Raw genomic sequence first — 20,955 nt, 5'->3', positions numbered from 1 at the left:
TGGAGTATAATAATTAAAAGACTGAATGAGGGCTGGAGAGATGGCTGAGTTGGTCAATGTGCTTGCTTCACAAGCCTGCAGACCTGAGCTCAATCTATGGAGTCCATACAAAAAATCTGAAGGTAGTGGTCTGTGGTGTTCACATATAAGGCTGGCACTGGGAAGGGAAGGTAGAGACGGTTCTCTAATAACAAGTTCTGTCATGAGGAACAACACCTGAGGTTGACCTCTGACCCCCCACATGCACACACATACCCAAAGACTGAAGAGTGGACAGGGATGGCCACCTCATCACACTGATAAGAAGGGTATGTTGTCACCCTCTGACACCTAAGCACATCCCCTGGAAAATTTCATTTCTATATTCTGTGCAGGGATTGGAAACATTAAACTTGGAGCAAAGGTCTACCTTTAGCACTTAGCTCTGAGTTAAGACTTTTCTTTGGTGACACATGAGCAGGATCCCATGTATCAAGATGTGACAGGATCTCGTGTAGCCCAGGCTGGCCTCCAACTTGCTATTCCCTTCTGCTTCCATATCTCAAATGCTAGAATTACAGACACCCTCAGTTTGTGCTGTGCTGCTGATAGAATCCTGATGAATTGTGCATGCTAGGTAAACAGTCTACCAACAGTGCTGCATCCCCAACTTAATCCAACCATAGACTTTAGAGAAAAAGTAAGAGGAAGGAGTCTACTGATACAAGAGAATGAAGTCATCCACTTTCAAGCCAGGAAGTTACATTCAGGGTCTTTTCTGGTGTTTCAGCCTACAACAATAAAGTTTGGATCCCATACATCTGCTAGTATCCAAAGATCAATACTTAATGTGAAATTCCAGATGCTTTCCAGAAAAGTAAATGGCTAGAAAAAAAGTAAAATCTTTCAAAGGTAATAGTGCTATCCCAGGTCAGAACAATGTCTCCACATCATACTGCACATAATACATGATTGTGATCAACTCAAGCTATCAGAATCAAAACAACTCTAGAGACTTTAAAACAAGAGAAAACTATATTGTTTGCTTACTCTATGCAATCATTAGTCAACCTGTTTAACAAAATGACTGACCAGCGAATTCTAGAGAATATTCTCTCATTGGAAATAAAACAAACTAAACAAAAAAATAATAGTGCCTACATGAAGAGCATTCTACTGATCCCTTGAAACCATCAACATGGGCAAAAAGAAGTGAATAATAATTCAATCTCACAAATCAAATAAATCCTTATCACTTGCCACGCAAGAATTCAGGACTGTTAATAGAAAACATGGCCATTCTGTAAATGCTATTCTTCATTTGTCTTAGGGTGGGGATACTTATTTGAGAGGAGACCAATTCAGAATAAGCCAGTGAGAAATCATACTCTAAGAGGTCTATAGAAACATTGCAGTGCAATTTCAGATAGCTCATCTCAACTTCCCTACAGCTGTAGCAACTAAAGAAACGACGTGTTGGAGAGATACAGGGCTGCTACCCTGCACCATCACAAGGTCAAATAAACATGCTTCCTTAATAATGGAAAGATGTCTATGAGCTAGAGCGCTGGCCAGCCATGGCCAGATCCTAAAAGCCATGCGGGGTACTCTTGGAGCACAGACTGCCTGCGCCAAAGCAAACACTTTGACAGAAAGTCACCATGTGGAAGCCAACGGGTGTAGGGAAAGCATGATGGCCAAGGAGAGCTGGGCAGCCTGTGGCAGCAGGCAGGGGGGATTCTTAAGGCAGCAGACAGATGGAAGAGGCAATAAACAAGAGGAGAGGACTAAACTCACCCACTTCCCCCAAAGGATGGCAACTGAAGAGGAAGGAAACAGTAGGCAGTAGGCAGTTCACGTGTATTTCTACCCATACCCTGTTTTCAGCTTTGCACTCTAACCAAGAAGAATGTGCCAAAGCAGAAAGCAGAATAGAAAAGACTAGAAATGGCTTTCCAACTCATTTTTTAAGCTGAGGATCGAACCCTTTCCAACTCTTAAAAATAAAAGGTATCCAGGTTTGGAGCATTTTGAAATGTGCCCTCTAGTTAGGCATAAGGCCCTTCACCTGAAGACATTGACGTGGGAGGCTCACTTGAGCTCAAGAGTTTGAGTTAGCCTGGGCAACACAGCCAGGACCCTATGAAAAGAAAAATGGGAAGGTAAAGAGAAAGAGGTAAGGATAGATGGAGTAAAGGAAAATGCACAGCAACATAAAATCTTTACTCTGTTTTTAGATTTGGCTGTTGGAAGTTACCTACTACTGGGCTACATAGCAAGACCCCATAACAAAAAAGAAAACAACAACAACAAGAAGTTGCCTGCCTCAACCACCACTGGAAGCCAATGCAATGCCAGTGACTGCAGGAGAATGCAGAAGTGCAGAAGCAGGCATGTTGAACTTGACCCAGGCAAAGCTGACCATCCTCACTTTGTGAAGAAGCTTTGGCCTGTGAATTACAGACCCTAACTGGAGCACTAAGGAAACATGGGGGTCTGTGTTCTCCACACACCCAAAACAACCAGACTTGCAGGAAAGACCCATAATAAACCTGGGAGCCATTGGAGCCACAAGTTTCTCTAAAAGTAACTAGGCCCGATAAATTTAGTTGCTCAATTGATGTGCTTATATGGGCCCATGTGTGAATAACCTGAGTTTGCCTATACCCCTAGCAGAGACCACACACTCCCAGAAGGAACTTCTTTGCATCAAAGAAACTTGGGACATCTTGGAGCCCAGTAGCCTTGACACTAACTCTATAAAACATTATGGCAACCCAGAATAAAGCCCCCGGTAAATTCAGCAGGAGCTATGTTTAGGCTGCTGGCAGTCTAATTCATTCTAACTTTAGAAATTATGTCCCAGATTTCCATTTTAACCATATAAAAAGGAGGAATGTTACGTGCTATAAAATGTACTCACTGTAAGTGTACAAATCAGTGAATGTGAGTAAATGCACAGGAGGGTGAACACCTCCACATTCCACTGCCATTCTCCAGGAAAGAGCCTGCCTGCCCATGTGTCTCACTTCCAGGGCTCACTGCTAGCCCCAGGCAACCATTTATCCACTTTCCATCTTTATAGTTTTGCCTCTTCTAGAAGTTTCTATAAATGGAATGAACCCATGTGTGGTCTTCTGTGGCTGGCTTCTTCCACTCAGTTCCATGTTTTGAGGCTCACACCGACTACAGCATATGTCAAGAGCTCAGTCGGGTCATTCTTGAGCAGTAGCCCATGCACAGATATGAAACATGTTTAGCCACTTACCAGCTTAGCTTATGAAATATATACATCCAACTAAATGGCAAGGCTGATTGCCCTGATCTCAGGAATGAGATGAGAAAGCCTGGCATATTTCTAAAGTTTTCTGAAGTCATAATGTGTGAAAATATGTAATGAGGATACAATTTGTTCCCTGGAACTTTGTGTGGGTGGGAAGTGTTTTTAAATAAGCAAACAACATCCTGGAATTTCACTTTTTATGTTTTAATACACACAAAGTTTTTTATGCTAATTCCAAGCCAAGCAAGGTCATCAATTCATTTACCAAATACCTACTTATGTATAATTAGCATATATTAGAATATATGGAATACACGGTCCCCCTGGCTCCTGGCTTTCAAACACAGCTGTATTCTGAGATTGTGGTCATGAATCAATTTGAATGTATGAGAATATGTTTCTTCCTATGAAAAACATAAACAGTTCTCATCACCCTGATACCTGTTTTATATTACATATATATATATATATATATATATATATATATATATATATATATATATATATAGAGAGAGAGAGAGAGAGAGAGAGAGAGAGAGAGAGAGAGAGATGCGCCAAGGTCCTAAGTAGCTGATGTTCTACTGCAGTCTGTACTACATAAATGTGTTTACCCATTCATTTACTGAACCACTGCAGCCAGGGGACCCCTGTGTGTGAGGCACCATTCTAGGAACTGGGAGCCACAGATATAAATGAAGCAATCTCACCCGTCTCAAGTTTACACTCTGCAATGGTGAAATGTATTAAGAAACATATAAACATGTGGGGCAGTGCAAAACGCAATCAAGGGGGACAGTAAAATAAGGAGTCTAAGGGGAGGAAGGGGAGAGGGGATGTCCCAGACTGTGTATTTGGAGACTCCTTCTGAAGAGGGGATATTTGGTAAGGACCACAAGGCAGCCAGCTCTAAAGACAGAAAGCCTCGCAGGAAAATGCACAAAATGCATCCTAAGCAGGATTGCCAGGACCAGGCTCTGAGAAGCAGGCAGCAGGACTGGAGTCTGGAGAGCCAGCAGTGACAGTGAACAGGTCACAGAGCTGTGTGGTCTTAGAGCCTGTTCCTCCTTCACTGCCCTTCTTGTAGACATCGGGCTTTTGGATCCTTTCTGAATGTAAGGGGCAGAGGGGGACAGTTTGTGAACTTGAAGTGGGCAAACAGAAGCAAGCCCACATGACTCTGCTGCTGACTTCAAGTTCTGAGAGCTCTTTCTTGTGTCCTCGTGCATTTCTCCAGATCACATCCTCAACCTAGTATTTTGTATTGCACCATCCTTCTGAGTCCCTACTTGGAAAACAACCACCAGGCCAGGCCACTCCTGCTGCAGAGTCTTCCCTGGCTTCCCATCTTGATCTCCACTCACCATCTTTTTGGGAGATTAGCTCTGTACACAACCACTATGGATGTGGGGTTCTTACCCAACATGGCTCTCAGCCATCTCCACGTCTGCCTGGATGGTTCAGCCACTCTGCTGAACCCTTGTACCTTCCTCCTCCATGAGCCACGCGGAAACGGTGGTGCTACCAATCCTGGTCCCACCTCTGACACCCACTGCCAGACTCTCCAGCCAGGCATTTCCTCACCACCACTCTCCATCACAGTAGGTGGACTATTCTTTCAGGACTCCACAGTGTTGCCAGCAAACCCCAAGTTAAAGGTAGAAATGTCTCCTACCCCATTTCTCCATCACAAAAGTTGCTTCCCTAAACCATGGACCTCTAGGAATTCCCCTAAAGTCAAGCAGAGGGCTAGAACACGTAAGGGTTTAAGTGACAAGACAGTTGAAAAGCAAGTCTTGTTTGGCTGATACATTTAGGCCAAGCAGAAGGAATGTTGACTGAATTGTAGCATTGGTTAGACCAAAGAAGTTAACTACTAGGGCAATTTTTCCCCTAATTTACTTATTTACTTTCACTGTACGCCAATAGTTACAACTTCCTTCCCATTACAGTCGGTACAGAAAATTTAAATATTAGCTCTCTAAAATAAATCCAGAAATCAGTTGCATTTCTAACATCCATTTGGCTTCAGGATGCTACACTGCAAACTTCCCTAGGCTTCCTTCGTGGTACAAACAGTGCTGGGAACCCTCTTCCAGATACAAAGCAGCTACAGTTTCTCTGTCTGCTTATCTTTACAGGAAGAGATTTTCTCTGTATGGAATTGTGTTTGGATGGAGTTTATGAAGCACATCTCTCCTGTGATTCAGAGCAGAAGTTTTAGTAAAGCACTAATCATTTTGGCGAATGCAGGCAAGGCAGAAGAAACTGCTTAGTAGACTTCTCCTTACTGCCTTTGACTGTTTTTCTTTCCGTGGCTGGACACGCATCATTGCCAGACACTGGGTGAATGTGAACCGGACGAAAAGGCCTCTGCTGCCTGGCACCAAGCTGTCCTTGTGCAACTCTGGCTGTCACCTGCCTACAACTTTTTTATTTTTAATCTCACATCTCAGCAAATACAGTATTATTTCTCCAATGGTGCCGGCTGCTGATAATATCACTTGACTGGTTATTTATCATATATATCTGTAATTGAATTACCCACTGCAGTAATGGGATTTACTCTCAAATGTACCTAAAAATGCAACACAAAGTAAAACTGTTCCGCTGTGTGCTTCCTCGTCACTTGGATTGAACTCCAGGTCAGCCAATTCCACAGAAACGCAGAGACAAAAAAGCAATGAAAGACTGAGCGATTAAAGACAGGTGGGCTCATGACCAAACTCAACGGAAATCCATCCTTTAACAAAGGTACTCTCTCTTGAAATAGCTTCTCATTTGTTGTTAATCAGAAAGCCAGTCCTAAAACATGCAAAGAAAAAGGAGTAACGGAGTGACTTGCTTTTCCGTGTGCAATTGTGAGCATGTGAGGAAACATTTGAGAACTCAGAAAGGGGAGTAACTTGTGTTCATCTTTGGTCTTGTCAAATAACCATAAATTTGGGAACCAAAAAAAGAAGGAAAGAGAAGACGATGGCAGCCATACTCTGGGCAGCGTTCTGACTGTTGGGGTCTACTGCTGCACTGACCTCGTTTCCAATGGCACACCCCAGATGAAGCACAGCTTCCTCTTTTCAGTTGTCTGACTTCAAACTACCCTGCATGTGAAATGGAGGCCAGACTTCCTATTTCTAGGAGCTTCCATGAGGCACCAATTAATTATGGCAGTATCTGTGTGTTAAAATAAATTACTTAGGATTCGATATCTTCTTGTAGGTCAAGTTTTTTGTTTGCTGTGTTCTGTCTTCCTTAACCTCTGAACCAAACATAATTTTAGACAGACTTACTGAGAGTCGAAACTCTCTATGTGTCATAAGTTGATTTTTTTTTCCTCTTTCCTTTCTGTCAGAATTAGATTTTCTGTACCTGAAAAACCAGTACCTGAAACGGAATGGTACAGTTGGTAAAGGCACTTGCTACCAAACTGAATGACCCAAATTTGATTCTCAGATACATGGCAGAAGAACAAAATCAACTCCCAACTCTCACAACCTGTCATGTGACCTTCACACAAGCTGTCATGTGACTTTCATACATTCACCAGGTCATGTGCAAAATACACACACACACACACACACACACACACACACACACACACACACACGTGCCTGCTGCACATATTCACTCACTTACAAAAAAGTAATAAAAATGTAAAAAAAAAATAAGTGCTGTATTTACATGTAGACCAGACGCTTCTTCAAACTACATCCTAAAGAGTTGGTGGATACCCATCTCCGTGATGCTACTAATCAGTGGGAATTAAAAACAGCAGAATGCCCCATCTATAGTAGATCATGTCTTCTGGGTAGTAGAGGTTTTAAAACATAGTAATTTTCAACTAGACTTAAATCTTAAACTAAAAAGATGTGGGGAGCATCTGTGAAAATCTCTGTGTTGTCGACAACAGCACCAAAGACACTACAAACAGCTTAGAAAATGGCATATGCTCATCTGGGGATTCCAGAAAAGTTAACTTTGCAGAATATAAATATAAATTTGCAAGCAGGTGCAGGTGGGCAGAAATGGAGAAGCTTCCCTGGTAGATACTGTATTGTAATTCAATTTGTTAGACACTGTAATTTATGTTTTCAACATTATTGAACATTAAACACAAAAACTTGTCACCTTGGTATTATAATTATATCCTAAGCAATTTGTCTGAGTAACTATAGCAACAAATTCAGATACATTTTATAATACTAATTTGGTATAATTTTAGAATCAAGAATTATAGAGGATTTATTTTTTTAAAAGGTGGAAATGCTTTTCTTGAATGGCTGTACATATTCTACATCAAAAATGGGCTACTTAGCTAGAACTTAATGTAAATGAATGGATTTACTCTGTATTGTGCGCTACATGTTCTATAACATAAGCCTCTTCTTTGGGGTCAGGTTCTGATCTGCAAACTCTGGAGTCCATGCTCACTCATTTATCCCATGGAATGTCTTGTGTCCTTGGCTGGGCTCTTAGCAAAGTCCGGTCCAACCCTCCTCCACCTTCCTGTATTATATCAGTGGAAAGCCTCTATTTCAGTAACTTGGGGATTAAAAGGACATCCAGAGCCCTTAAAAATCATCATCCAGTTCATTGAAACTATTCAATAGTTCAGCTAGTTAGCCTTCTCTGGCATGAGAAGCAATTGATAACAGTCCCTGAGAAACTGGCATCTATTTTGAGCAAGAAGCCCTCAGCACGAGGCTAAAGTGAGGATAGAGAGCAATATCCTAGGAGACACTGACAGCTAGGAGGACTTGAGGTGGTCCATACGCTAACCTTACAAGAAACGCTTATATTCATTCCTCTTAGTAATGTTATTCTGCACTCTACGTTTCTCTGTTTCATTCTCTGCAGACATGGCTAGGAAGTCACTTGAAACAGACCCAAACAGGGACAAATGCCAGTTTATTTTCACTAGATTCTGAACACCTCAAATACTTCTCTGGCCAAAGATAGACTTTCCCACCCAGAAGACCAAAGTCTGCGCTCAGCAGGGATTCTGCAGCTGTTTGCCATTAAGACAACCAAAAGAGCTAGCAACATCTTAAAAGGCATAAAATAATGATCATCATCCATCCTCCCTCTGTGAGGGAGAGTATGTGTTGACTGCAGACATACAAAAGCGGATACCAGTTCATGGTCTCCACGGTTGTATGATCACACATTGTGACTACAGGCAGCATCTTGGGTGAGCCATTGTCTCAAAAGCTTTTACAATAAACAAACTCAAGAGAAAGGAAATCTGTGTTTCAAACAACTACATTTAGAACTGCTTTTTCATGTAAATCAAGCATGCTGGAAGAAATTTGAGTGGGCAGAAAGAAATGCACAGGAGTAAACACAGGAAAGACCAAGAGAAGGTGTCAGCTTAAGACTTGAGCCTCAAGTGGAACTGTGGACTGCTTGCTCCCAGGGGTGAGCTTCCCCTTCTCTCAAAAAGTGAAAAGTGGTATTAATCAGCAATCAATTCAACAATTCTAATTGGGTTTAAAAAACAAACAAACAAACAAAAAACACGTTTGTTCCTAAAGTCTAGTTTTGTCTTTCTGTGCCTCCTTTTAAAAGACTAACTCTGTAATTAATAACACATCTGCTCTTCACAAACGTGGCCATTATGTCAGGGCCCTTCCAGATAAGCCTGGACACAACTATTTTAAAAGAAATATAAATAAATAAGCTGCAATAAATCAAACACCCGGCGTTTTAACCAATGTGCTCCTCAGGAACCGAACCTCTCTGTATTATACATAACTGGTATTTTCACGCAATTGCAATTGCCTTCTTGTCAAATCCAATTGTAAAGGAGATAGATGTGCAGAGACAGAAGTGTTTCTCTTCCAGGAGACCTTTCTAGTTAGAGGGCTTCCGTCCAACTTTTCTGTCGCTTCTCCTAACTAGGCCGAAAGCTCTCTATTGTAACAAAACAACTTCCTCCACCCTTCGCCTTTCAAGGTGAAATTACTGCAAAATCTGTGTTTTACCACTACCTGGTACATTTATTTATCCCTACCCTCTTGCCCAGGACAGAGATACCAACAGGCTCCGTGGCATCCTCTCTCCTTTTCCGAAAGCTCGCTCTTGGCGCCCCCTGCCGGGGATCTCCAGGACGCCGCAGGCGCAGGAAAGTTAAAGCCCAACTCCAGGCAACCGCATCCAGGTACAAACAACACAAAGATGAGGTGAAAGCGCTTCCCGCCAAAGCCAGGGGAACTGGGACCTAACCGCACAAGGCTCCGTACCAGGGACGATCACTGGAGACCAATCCCCATCCCCAACAGTTCCTCCGAACATCCCGAGTCCCGATCTTCGCCTGGCCCCAGACCCTGAGTCCGGGTACGAAACGCATGCGGAGGAGCTCCCAGCGCACAGGGGCTCCACGAGTGGAGCTCACCCGGCTGGCGGATTCCCAGGCCCCACCACCCCTACCTTAGTCCACCTTCACACAACAGCCTGGCGGAGTTGAGCCCCAGTCCCACTATGCCCAGATTCTCGCAAACACCGCAAAGCCCCTGAACCTAGAGCAGAAAAATGTCCCCGAGTCCACAGGGCTGGGAGTAGGCGATTCCGACTGCCAGACCTGGCTGCAGCTCCCACCACTAGAGCCTGGCTTCGCGCGGAGTGCGCGCACAGACCTCCACGCGTACCTGAGAGGAGCTGGCGGAGGTGCAGGCTCTCTCACTGTTGGGTCGCACACCCGAACACTCCAGCTCCTTTCCAATGCAGGGTCGGATCCCGGCAAAGGCTAGGACACAAACTTCCAGCCCGTGCTCTACCTCCACCGAGACCGCCTCCGCACTGACGGTGGTCCTATTCCTACTCGCGGAGCTTCCAGGCTGTCCCCACCCAGGTGCCTGCAGAGTGACCCTAACCGAGACCAACACCACCCACAGACAGACCAATGCTACCCCAGGTCTACTTCACCCGCGCAGGGTCTCAGTCACGACACCCAGGGACACGGCGGGGAGCGAGCTCACCAGATGAGGGGAGCGTTCCTCCTGCCAGTCATCCAGCGCCTGGGGCCTGGAGCGGCTCCAAGGGTCCTCTTCAGCGCGCTGCAAGGGAAGTCGAGGCAGCAGCCGTCACTGCTCCTCACCACTTCTCCGGAGCTATCCTCCGCTCACAGCGCGCCAGGTTGGGGACCAGCTCCGCGGCCAGGAGCACCGAGTCCTCAGTTGCGCAGCTGAGCGAGCAGGCTCCCGCTGAGCGAGGGCGGGCGACCCGCAAGGTGGCAAAGTTGGCTGCCCTCCGCTTGGTAGCCGCGCGTGGGAGCACCCCCAAAGAAGGGTCGCACGTGCTGGGGCGCCCCAGCAGTGAGAAGATGGGATGCAGAGGCCACCTCTCGGCAGGGACTGCGGCCGGCCAGTGGTTGAGGAGCCCACCCGCGACGGGAGCGCAGCGCCCAGGAGTGGGCACAGCGTGAGCAGCCACCGCCGGCGCCGCCTTCCCGGCGAGTAAAGCAGCGCTGGGTGCCCGGGCCGGGAGCTCGGGGCGGGGAGCACAAGGCCGCCTCGCCCCGCCCCCGCCACGCCCCCACCTCCGCACCTCCCCTTCTCCGCCCCTCCCCGGTGCAAACTGAGCGCCCCACCCGTCCCTGACCTTCCCAGGCCCCTCCTCTGGGCCCGCCTCTTCCCGAGATGGGACCCCTACACACTCCCGGGGGGCTGTCCCCACACCCCACGAGTCCCATTAGGGCCTCCCGAGTGCAAGTTCACCCAAGTGGTGACTTTTTAGGGACCCTCGTTCTCGACTCGCAGAGCCCTTCTGTGGCTACCCGCCCCCTGTCCAGTCGCTCCGACGTGGCTACTTTGCGGGTTGGGCTGTATAAAGGGCTGGAGGCAGCTCGACGCAAACCAGAGACGTGGCGCTTCTCCTAGGCCGGCCTAGACTCCAGGTATGTGCGCGCCCCTCGGTTGATCATGGGTGGGGAGAGGGTAGGAGTTTAAGATTCAATTCTTCCGTGTCATCCTAAGAAGGCTGGGGAAGGGGGCGAGGGGAGCTCTGCGGATTCTTGCAAGCGAGTTAGGCCCAGGAGGCTCTCAGCTAATTCGCGATTACTTGAAGGGGATAGATCAGACAAATGAACAAATCTGCCATCCAGGGAAACTGAGCTCTTAAGATGTCCCCAAGTGGCCCTGATGGCATTAGGAGAGAGTTTCTTCATGGACAGAGCCAGCTGAGCTAATTCTCACTTCTGCAAGGATATTTGAGCCTTACTGAGTGAGCATTGAGCAAAAAGTTTATATTGGAACAAAAAGTAAATCTCCTTGGCAGGGCAGTTTTATTGACGCGTTGCTCAGTTCTCCTTCTAAGGAAGTGATCAACTCACGGGGTTTTAAACAACATGTGGGGTTGTTGGATGGGAAAGTTACAGGAAACGTGGGTTCCTAACCCTGTAGCCACGTGTGACCCTTTCCCTCAATATAGGATGGGGCAACAGCGTCTTCAATCCTGTTCCCCCACCCCACCCATCTTGGGCCTTGTTGGTGGCTCCGGGATGTTTTTGCTTTAAGGAACCTCATCAGTTACTCTCTTAGCTGTAGGACCTAAGGGTGTCCCTTTGGGCCACATTCACACCCTGGTAATTGGCAGGTTGCAAATGTGCTAGGGTGTGGGGGTGGCATTTCAGAGTGTCTGTAAGGGTGCCCTTGTGCTAAAGGGAGACCTGGTAATAGCTGGAAAGGTGCCCCAGCTCTTCCGAGACCACAGAGATTCAAGAGAAGAACAACAGAAGCACAAATTGCCACCAGTTTGTCGTTTCTGTCGCCTTTAAAATGAACGAATGAAATGAAACTATTTTTGAAAGCATCCTTGGGAGCCTATTTCAACCCCAGAGTGTACAGTGTCCGGAACTGTGGGGCCGGGAGGATACTAGAGGCCCCACTTGGATGTCTTCCCAGGGCTTCTTTGGGAAGCGTCCCCTCGCAGTTGTGCGGCTGGCTTCTAGCTCTCGGTGGCAGCTCCTGGTTTCTGGGTCTTGAAGTGAAAAGTTAATGGGTTTCCTCTGCTTCTCCCTGCTGCTTCAGAAGTGGGTGGGAATTGGCGCCATTCCCAACATTCCCCTGCCCTAGCCTACGTGGCACAACAGCATGAGAGGCTTTTGGGAGAAGGAGTCCCGCCAGGGGCCAAGGTCTGGCAGTGGAGGACCTCAGCCTTACCCTTGAACCCTGTAGCCTTCAGGTGGGCGGGTGGAACCTAACAGGGTAAGACTCAAATGTGTTTAGTTAGTTCTTATCCTTGCCCCTCGATGCTACTGTGGAAAACAATTAGCACTTTTTTTAAATTATTTTTTTAAGAAATAAAAAAGTGAGGTGCATCACGCCTGTGTACCCAGCACTCTGGTGACTGAGACAGAATGATGGAGAGTTTAAGGCCAGCTTGGGGTCACCTAGGGAGACCTCATATGGTCACAGAGACTCTCACCCTATAAATGAGGTGACTCTGTCACTGAGGCAGGAAGTGGGTCGGCTTTGCTGTTTGTCGTAAAAATTCATCATAGTGGTAATGGATCAGAAATCTCTAATAAGCAAGAGCAGAAACCAGATTCTCATGGAGAAGGCTTTCTTGGTTTAAGGGGAAATCACTCTGAATTGAAGATGATTTTTGTCACTGACTTGCAGAAAGTTTGTGAACTTTTCTGAGCTAAACGTTTCCTCGTGCAACTTGAGCCAGCTCACCAGGAACGTTCGCGACAAACACTGAAGGAGAAAGGAAGCTGTTGGACATGAACTAGCTGGGGCTCGGCGGCACCGAGGAGGCGCTGAAATGAAACTGTTTTAAAGTGCATGTAAGTATTTCCTTCTCCTACTAAAATTGTATTTTTCCCCTTTTAAAACAAGCCTTTCTTGTTAAGGTACCTCAATAATCAGACGGTAAAACTAAACATGATCCCAGTTTTACCAAGCGTATTCTGTTGTCATCACAATGAATCTCTGTCTCTGTCTCTCTCTCTGTCTCTCTCTCTGTCTCTGTCTCTGTCTCTCTCTCTCTCTCTCTCTCTCTCTCTCTCTCTCTCTCACACACACACACACACACACACACACTCTCAACTGTGTCAGGTGAGCCTTGTGTACTGGTCAAAATTGAGAAAAGGTGTGAAACAAAAGAGTTGGTGAAAATGATGACTTCTGGGGCACTGATTCATGTGACCTGAAACATGCCATCCATTTCCTGATTCACCTCAGATTCTGTTCAGAAATAGGAAGCAGCATGTGATTTTTGAACTAATGCAACAATTCTGTGTTATCTCTATGTTCCTTCCCAAGGCCTGGTTACAGCCGGAGGATGGGGCAGGGAGGAGCTGAAGAGATCACCGCCTGGGAGACATGAAGGCACAGCTCTAGACCACAGTCGGCTTTCCCAAGAAGGCCCCTAACTGGGGACTTTAAAATGTAACAAGACTACTAAATTATTAAAAAAAAAAAAATGCCTGGAATCATGTTTTCCTGTATAGATGAACCCGGTAGATACTATAGTAACCATTTGACCATTTTTCACCCTGGTTTCCAAGATTGTCTGCCTGATCCTGTGCTTTTTCGTTTGTTTTGTTTTGTTTTTGTTTTTCATTTGTTTTTTTTTTTTTTTGGGGGGGGTTATTTGGACAGGATTTCTCTGTGTAGCCTTAGCTGTCCTGGAACTCACTCTGTAGTCCATGCTGGCCTCCAACTCAGAGATCTGCCTGCCTCTGCCTCCCAAGTGCTGGGATTAAAGGCATGTACCACCATTGCCTGGCTAATCCTATCCATTTTAACATAGTTGAACACTGGTGCAAAGATGTGAAGCTTGATGTCACTGTAGAATTGCTCAGAGCTGCTCCCAGTTTATTTATGTTGTAGCATTCAGAAGATCCACAGTTGTAGTTCAGATTACACCATGATGACCACCCGTTGATGTTTTCACAGATGAAGGCTTTTGAACTGGAGAGCCTGAGAGAACTTTCAATGTCTCCTCTAGTCTCCTGGGCTTCACCAAAACCCCTTAAGGCTTCCTTTACCCCAAGAAAGCTCCCTCCCTTTCAGTGACCATGCCTTGAGTGATGTTAAGAAGACTAGACATCCCTGGAAGCTGTCATCACACACACACACACACATACACACACACACACACACAGGAGCATAGGAACATAAAAGATTATGATACAAAGATTCTTGGTCCTTAAAGTAAAGTTCCAGCTGTTCCACTCTGCTAGGGTGTGTGAGTGACCCTCCAGCATCACCCCCTCCACAGTCTAATTTCTACCCAGGATCTACCTTGGTTTCCTAAGGCTGATCGGAAGGATGTGACCATGGACTTTGTCCCTGGTTATTCCTAATGTGACACAGAATGACCTGCCTCCACCCACCCCAAGTGAGTCCTGCTTACTTGTGACCTCTCAAATTCAACCCACGCTAAGCAGGATATTCTTTCACCTCATAGCCATGTTCAAAAGAGCAGCCTTGTTAAGTATGTGGGCCATGGCAGTAAGTAGCGTCAGGGTGTACTCAGACATACTCTCAGGAAGATGTGCTTGCTTTCTGGATGGGGGTGGACTTCATCTTCGGCAGTTAGGTTTTCCTTGACACGTTCAATGATACTTCAAGTGTTCAGTAGGGCATCGCAGTTTACTTCTGCTGCATTTCCAGAACCCAAAGCATTCTAGAAAGCTACAAATATTTTGTTTATCGTGGCTGGGTTTCTAGATATTTTTTCTGGCAACCCAATTTCCTTAAGATGAAGCTGGTGCCCTCGAAGCAGTTCAAGTTGTCTTTTAGAAGCATGGTATGGGAAGAAGAAAAATGCTAAGTTTAAATAATTTTTGGAATATCTACAGGAAAGGCAGATGGTTTCTGGCATGAAGATAAAGCATCCTTTTAGTTTCCTTGGAGTTATTTTCTGACATCCAGACTCATATGTCTTGAGTGTTTATAAGCAAAGAGTGGCTGTACTTACTTTAAAAAGTTATTTTGACTTATTAGCTAATGTCTTCTACATTCTCCTGTCTTTGAGAAATAGGGCTTTGGGGGGACATAAATAGTTTCAGAAATACATTTTAAACATATATTTAGATTTTGAAGCACAATTTTCTCTGTCCTAGTTTATTTTAATATTTACCAACTAAATTAAGCATAATGACCTTGGATTTAATAAAAGGGATATTTGTAGAATTAAACCAAAAGGGGCATGTCTTCCCAAGCAAATTAGGAGGAATAAAGGCTGTTGGGATCTTGTAGTCCTTTGTCAAAATTTATTTCTGACCTTCCTTCCCATTCCCACTATTACTGCCTTAATTCAGCATGTCAGTTTCTCTCACTCCAAATACCAACACCTCATCTAATACTGACAGTAGTCATTGCTCCTCAAATTGCATCCCCCCGCCAACAAACATCGTCTTTGATGACATAGGACTGATTTTATTTGAATTGCAAAATACCTGGTTTTAAAACAAACAAACAAAAGTATGAAGCTGGATGAAGCCTTGCTATTCAGTTGGGAACATGGTGAACACCGGGTGAGGATCTGTGCAGTTGTAAACTCATAGATGTGATTTTTTTTCTTTTCTCTCCTACCTGATTGTGCTCAGAACTTAATAGGGTGGCTGAATTACAGGCACTATCTTAGCCTGAAACCAGATATAAGCTAGGAGCCAAGATGATAGTGAAAAGGACTCTTAAATGCTGGGGACCCTAGCAGCCCAGTGTTCTTAACCTTGACTGTTGACTTGACTGTACTGAGAAAAGATGGGGGGGGGGTGAGTTAACAAAGTCGACCTGTGGGAGTGTCTGGGGGGAATTTCCAAGGAAAATGAACTAAGGGAGAAAGACCCACTGTATTGGCAAGTTTCTGTTGTCAGCTGGACAAAAACTAGAGTTTCCTAGGAAGAGGACACCTCAGTTGAGGAACTGCCTCCCTCAGATTTGCCTGTGGCACGTGTATGAGGTATTTTCGTGATAAATGAATAACACAGAAGAGCACAGCCCACTGTGGGTGGTATCATCCCTAGACAGGTGATCCTGGACTATATGAGAAAGGTAGCTGAACAGAAGCCAGAGAACTAGCAAGTCAGTAAGCAGTACTCCTCCGTGGCCTCTGCTTAAGTATCTGCCCCCAGGTTCATGCCTTGATTTCCTATTCTCACTTCCCTGCAGGAGGAACTAGAAATGTCAGAGGAAATAACACTTCCACCCCAACTGCCTTTTGATCATGGTGTTTATCACAGAAAATATCTAAGAGTCTCCCCAGAGAGCCTGGTGTGAGCTATCCCACCTTGTCCTCCCCAGACAGCCTGGTGTGAGCTATCCCACCTTGTCCTCCCCAGACAGCCTGGTGTGAGCTATCCTACCTTGTCCTCCCCAGGATGGGAGACAGAAACCTCTCAAACTTCAAACAAAATCTTCCCTCTTTAAAACTTCTCTTGGGTTTGGCCACTTTGGCAAAAAGGCAACTAACACAAACCCTTGAGTTACTTCCTGTTGCATTCCATCCAGCTTTAGATCTGAGAATGCAGATCTAGAGAAAGGGCACCAGCAAGTCTGAAACTTATCCCTAAACATTAGCCCCAGGCCTCCCCTCCATATACTGACTTTCCTGACTTTAGCAAGCTCACTGCACAACAATGCAGGCATTCAGCTGCACTTTAAGAACACAAGTGCCATAGCCTGCCCTCTTTGAAGGAATAAGCATAGAACTGCCATAGCCCGCCCTGTTGGAGATTATGAAGCTGGTTCCTAACAGTAGACTAATACCACCAGGTGGTTCATTACTGTCCTCACATTCTGCAGTCCACAGAGCATTAAGACACAATTCAGCCAAAACCTTTGTCCCCTTTTAACAAGGATTCCTTCCCTCCTGGTTCCAACATCTTCCTCATTTCCATCCAAGAATTCATTATAGTGAGGTAACCATCCAGAGTTGTACTAACATTCTGTTTAGGGGAAACACTAGCACGTGAAATGGAGCATCACAGAAAAGGTAGCTATAGGCACATTAAAGAAACTGAATCAGGCTCAGTATGTGGCTCTAAAAGTCAGAAAAAGAACAGAGCAAGATGGATACGTGGTCCTTAATATCCATTAGTGGAATAGACTATAAAGGTTAAATGTATAAAATCTGTTTGTTTTTTGTTTAAGACAGACTAACACAACAGGAAAACCTCTGGCAACCTACATACTTTCCTAGAAAAACTTGACTTCAAATCAATGTATAACATTAACAAAACTGACCACTTAATATGTTCCCAAGAGAAGGTCAGGGAACACCTGGGGTCCTGTCCTTCTGTGTAGTCTGTGGAAGAAAGGAAGACATTTTCAATTCACCATTACTTCTTATTTTATAAAAGGTAAAAGAATTAAGAGAAGGATCTTTCCTCTGGATGTTTCTCTTCAACACTGAAAGGATGGTTCTAAAGAGTAACGTGAACTTTTAACTGGAGATGACACAGTGATCTTCAGTAAGAGCACTTCCAGGAATGGGAAGATTCTTAGGCTAAAGAGAGCAGTTTGAAAGACAAGTGTACTTAGAAAGCCTCAACATGGCCTGAATGAACCAATGTAAGAACCAGTTGATATGTTGTATCCTGAACACTCTCTGCATTCATCATTTTATAAAATACTGAATATCTCAGTCAACCTTTTCTATGGAACTTAAGACCTATAATAATTAAGCAAAGCCAGAGTGAAATTCCATAAAGAAGGAAATTTCTAGGGAAGATGACTAAGGTCACTAAAGCTATCCAGTAGTGTTTATAAAGTTCAATAAGGTAAGATACTGAAATATAGGTCCAGGGGTCAACAAAGCGAACAGTTAGCAGAGAATCCATGAATGGCCAAGGTAGGCTTTTTAACAAAGGTGGTTGTAGCTTGCTGGAGAGAGGAGGGACTCAATGCTAGAGTCTAAGGCTATTGGCTCTCCAGATGTAGAAATATCGACTGAGTCATTTCCCTCAAGCCATCCGTTCAAACAGCTTCAAAGTAGATTAAAACAAAAATTAAAACAAAACATTAAAAATACTTAGGAAAACACATAAGCAGCTTTCCATATGACCTCTGGCTAGGGAAGCAGTTCTTAGAATAAGACACAAAGACTAGCCATAAAGAAAAATCAATGCAGCAAACCACAGTAAAGTGTAGAACTTCCAGGCAAGGATACACAACTTAAAAGCAAGCCCTGGCTCTAGGGAACTTTCAGAACACACAAATAACAAAAGGTGGTAGGCAGTGTATATTCCCAATCTCCAATCAACCCACTGAAAAAGAATTAAGCAATGTAAAACTGTACAAATGTAACAGGCATTCAATTGCTAATAGGCATAATAGCAAATCACAAAAGCCAACTAAAATAAGGGGCCATTTAGTATCAGTCAGACTGGCCACAATTAAGAAGTCTGGCAATATAAGCTGACATCAGATATTGGCAAAAACGACTCTGGAAGTATGAGTTGTTATAATCACTTGCAAAGGCATTTTAAAAGGGGACTCTGGCAATGTTGAAAATGCACATTCCATTGGTCAAAGGGGACATGGAAACTGCTGTCTGTTTATTAATAAAAACTAATCCCAAATAACTTACCTGAATAATTTATGGATATATGCATCATAGTTAAGTGGCCCAGACATGATGAATGCTAAACTTGTGACTTCCAGTTCTAAAGAGAAGGAAGATTGTAGAGAGGTAAACAAAGGCCACCAATTTTAGATGTGATCTTGTTTTTCCACTAATATAAAAATGAGAAATAGAGCAGATATTGAAAATGTTAAGATCAAACAGGGCAGCTTTGGTGGACACTCATTAGATTAGTGCCCTTTTCTGAATCCTCAAAAGATTTCCTAATTCAATAAAGAGGGTTAGTGGGAAGAAAGGAAGCAAAGAGAGTCGGTACAGGAAGCTCGTTAAAGTGGTTTTGTCCTGAAGAAAAATAAGGAGTCTGTAGCAGCTGGAGAGAGATGCACACAGAGGTCTAGTTTAAAAGTGGGTCACTGGCAGAATGTTTTTACATTGCTTGAAATGCTTCTATGGACAGGGTCAAAGTATGTAGGAAAACAAGGTAATCCCAGGACAAAGGCCTTGCTAAGCTAAGAGGCCAAAGGATTTGTGTTTGGAGGGAGCAGGGTTCTCCTAGAATTACCAAAAGAAAGTGGAGCAGGTGGAGACCAAGCTGAGGTGGGGATTGAATCTTTATCGATGCACGTAGAGACCTGATCTTCTGAGAACTTCCGTTCCCCTAACATGGCATGAGCAAAGCTTTCATGGGGAGCAGTGAGCAGGTATGGATGTTAGAAGAGAGAATAGGAATAGGATTAGAAAAGAGAACAGAAACACAATGCACATTAGGAAAATGCACTTCCTGAGGAGCCATCCTCGAGTGTCCACAGAGACAGTGATACTCACGGTCCTTATCCCTAGATGAACTCCAGCAGCAGGCTGGTGGGTGCCATCCAGCATCACTAAGCATCTCCAGTATAGGTGGAGATATGGGGATGATAGAATCCAGCCAGAAGACGATTTACTCAGATAAAAAGCAAGAGTAGGAACACTGAGGAATTTTGTGAGAAGTACTTTTAGGAACATTATACAACATGCACTAGCACTTACACATCCAGAGACAAAACAGGTGATGCTGTCAGTGGGTTGGAATGTGGAGCTCTAGCTGAGATCTAGGAACCATTGTCACGGGAGCTTGGTATTCCAAGATCTAGCCCTGCCAATGGGAGTTACAAAGGAGAGGTTGGTGTTGTTGAGAATGATGGGTAACAAATTGGTCTTGGAACAGAAGACAGGCATCTCAGATGTAGGATTAGTGTTGACATTAAGCTCTCTAAGAGGAATCTTTAGTGAGTGACTATGGCATTGAAGTTCAGCATACAATCATCATAGACAAAATCATTTTACAATTTTGAGCGTGTGATTCAGAGGGGGAAAAAAGACCTCTATGAAGTAAACCATAAACCCAAGGAAGACAGAAGTATTTGGTTCTAACTCCAAACCACACATCCTTGCTACTATACCAACTAGCATCTACAAGTCTCAACATGGTAAACTTTAAAAAGCATACAATGGAATTTGATGTTAATCTCCAGTGCCTCTTTGGCAGAGAGAGTGATAAAGCTTACCCGATTGGACTGATTAGAAGTATCTGGAGACTTTCTCCAGTCTTCAAAAGCCATGGCTGTCTTCATACACATTGAGTCAGTCTCTGTGGGATAGGGCCCAGACCTGTGATTTCAGAATTTGACAAGCATGCTTGTTAAGAAATCATCACTTGCACAGGTCTGCATCAGATGGAGTCCTAGAGCTGAGAGATGTGGACACAGAGCCTATCCCTAACCTCCCATCGATAATAACCACTCAAAAATGAAAATTTAGTTTTCTCCAAAAGAGTCTCACAGGGAAACAAACTACTCTTAAAGGTGGGTACTCTTAAGGGTAAATGACCAACAGAAAATGAATACAATGGCATTTTTGAGGTTCCTTGTCTCATAAAGTCATGTCAGGGCTTTTTATTTTATTTCTACCTTTATTTATTTATTTATTTATTTATTTATTTATTTATTTACTTACTTACTTACTTACTTACTTACTTACTTACTTGTTTACTCATTATTTTTACCTTACAGATTTTTCACTTATACATTGATTTCTTGTTTTGAATTTTTTACGTGATTCATGAATGTGCGAAGGAGTATGTCTCTGTATCTGTATCTGTTTCTTGTGTCTTTACTTGA

At 44.3% G+C, this 20,955-nt stretch overlaps 1 protein-coding gene, 1 long non-coding RNA gene and 1 other non-coding gene across 3 annotated transcripts in view; 2 read left to right on the top strand and 1 right to left on the bottom strand.

Annotated features, from left to right (window-relative positions):
- The window catches only part of Sema5a (semaphorin 5A), a 472,079-nt gene extending 461,330 nt beyond the window's left edge, over positions 1-10,749 (bottom strand). The window contains 1 exon segment of the mRNA XM_036206837.1: positions 10,237-10,749. The gene's annotated coding sequence lies outside the window, so the exon portion shown is untranslated.
- Positions 10,750-10,824: 75 nt separating this feature from the next.
- Positions 10,825-13,785, top strand: LOC118596106. Its single transcript, XR_004946668.1, has 3 exons — positions 10,825-11,153; positions 12,880-13,046; positions 13,525-13,785. It is a non-coding gene; the product is annotated as an uncharacterized LOC118596106 (long non-coding RNA).
- Positions 13,370-13,439, top strand: LOC118596629. Its single transcript, XR_004946733.1, has one exon. It is a non-coding gene; the product is annotated as a small nucleolar RNA SNORD123 (small nucleolar RNA).
- Positions 13,786-20,955: the final 7,170 nt, after the last annotated feature.

Source organism: Onychomys torridus, chromosome 15 (genome assembly GCF_903995425.1).
Source record: "Onychomys torridus chromosome 15, mOncTor1.1, whole genome shotgun sequence".
NCBI lineage: Eukaryota > Metazoa > Chordata > Mammalia > Rodentia > Cricetidae > Onychomys > Onychomys torridus.
The sequence above is the reverse complement of the archived record's forward strand: the minus strand, read 5'-3'. Positions and strand labels throughout refer to the sequence as shown.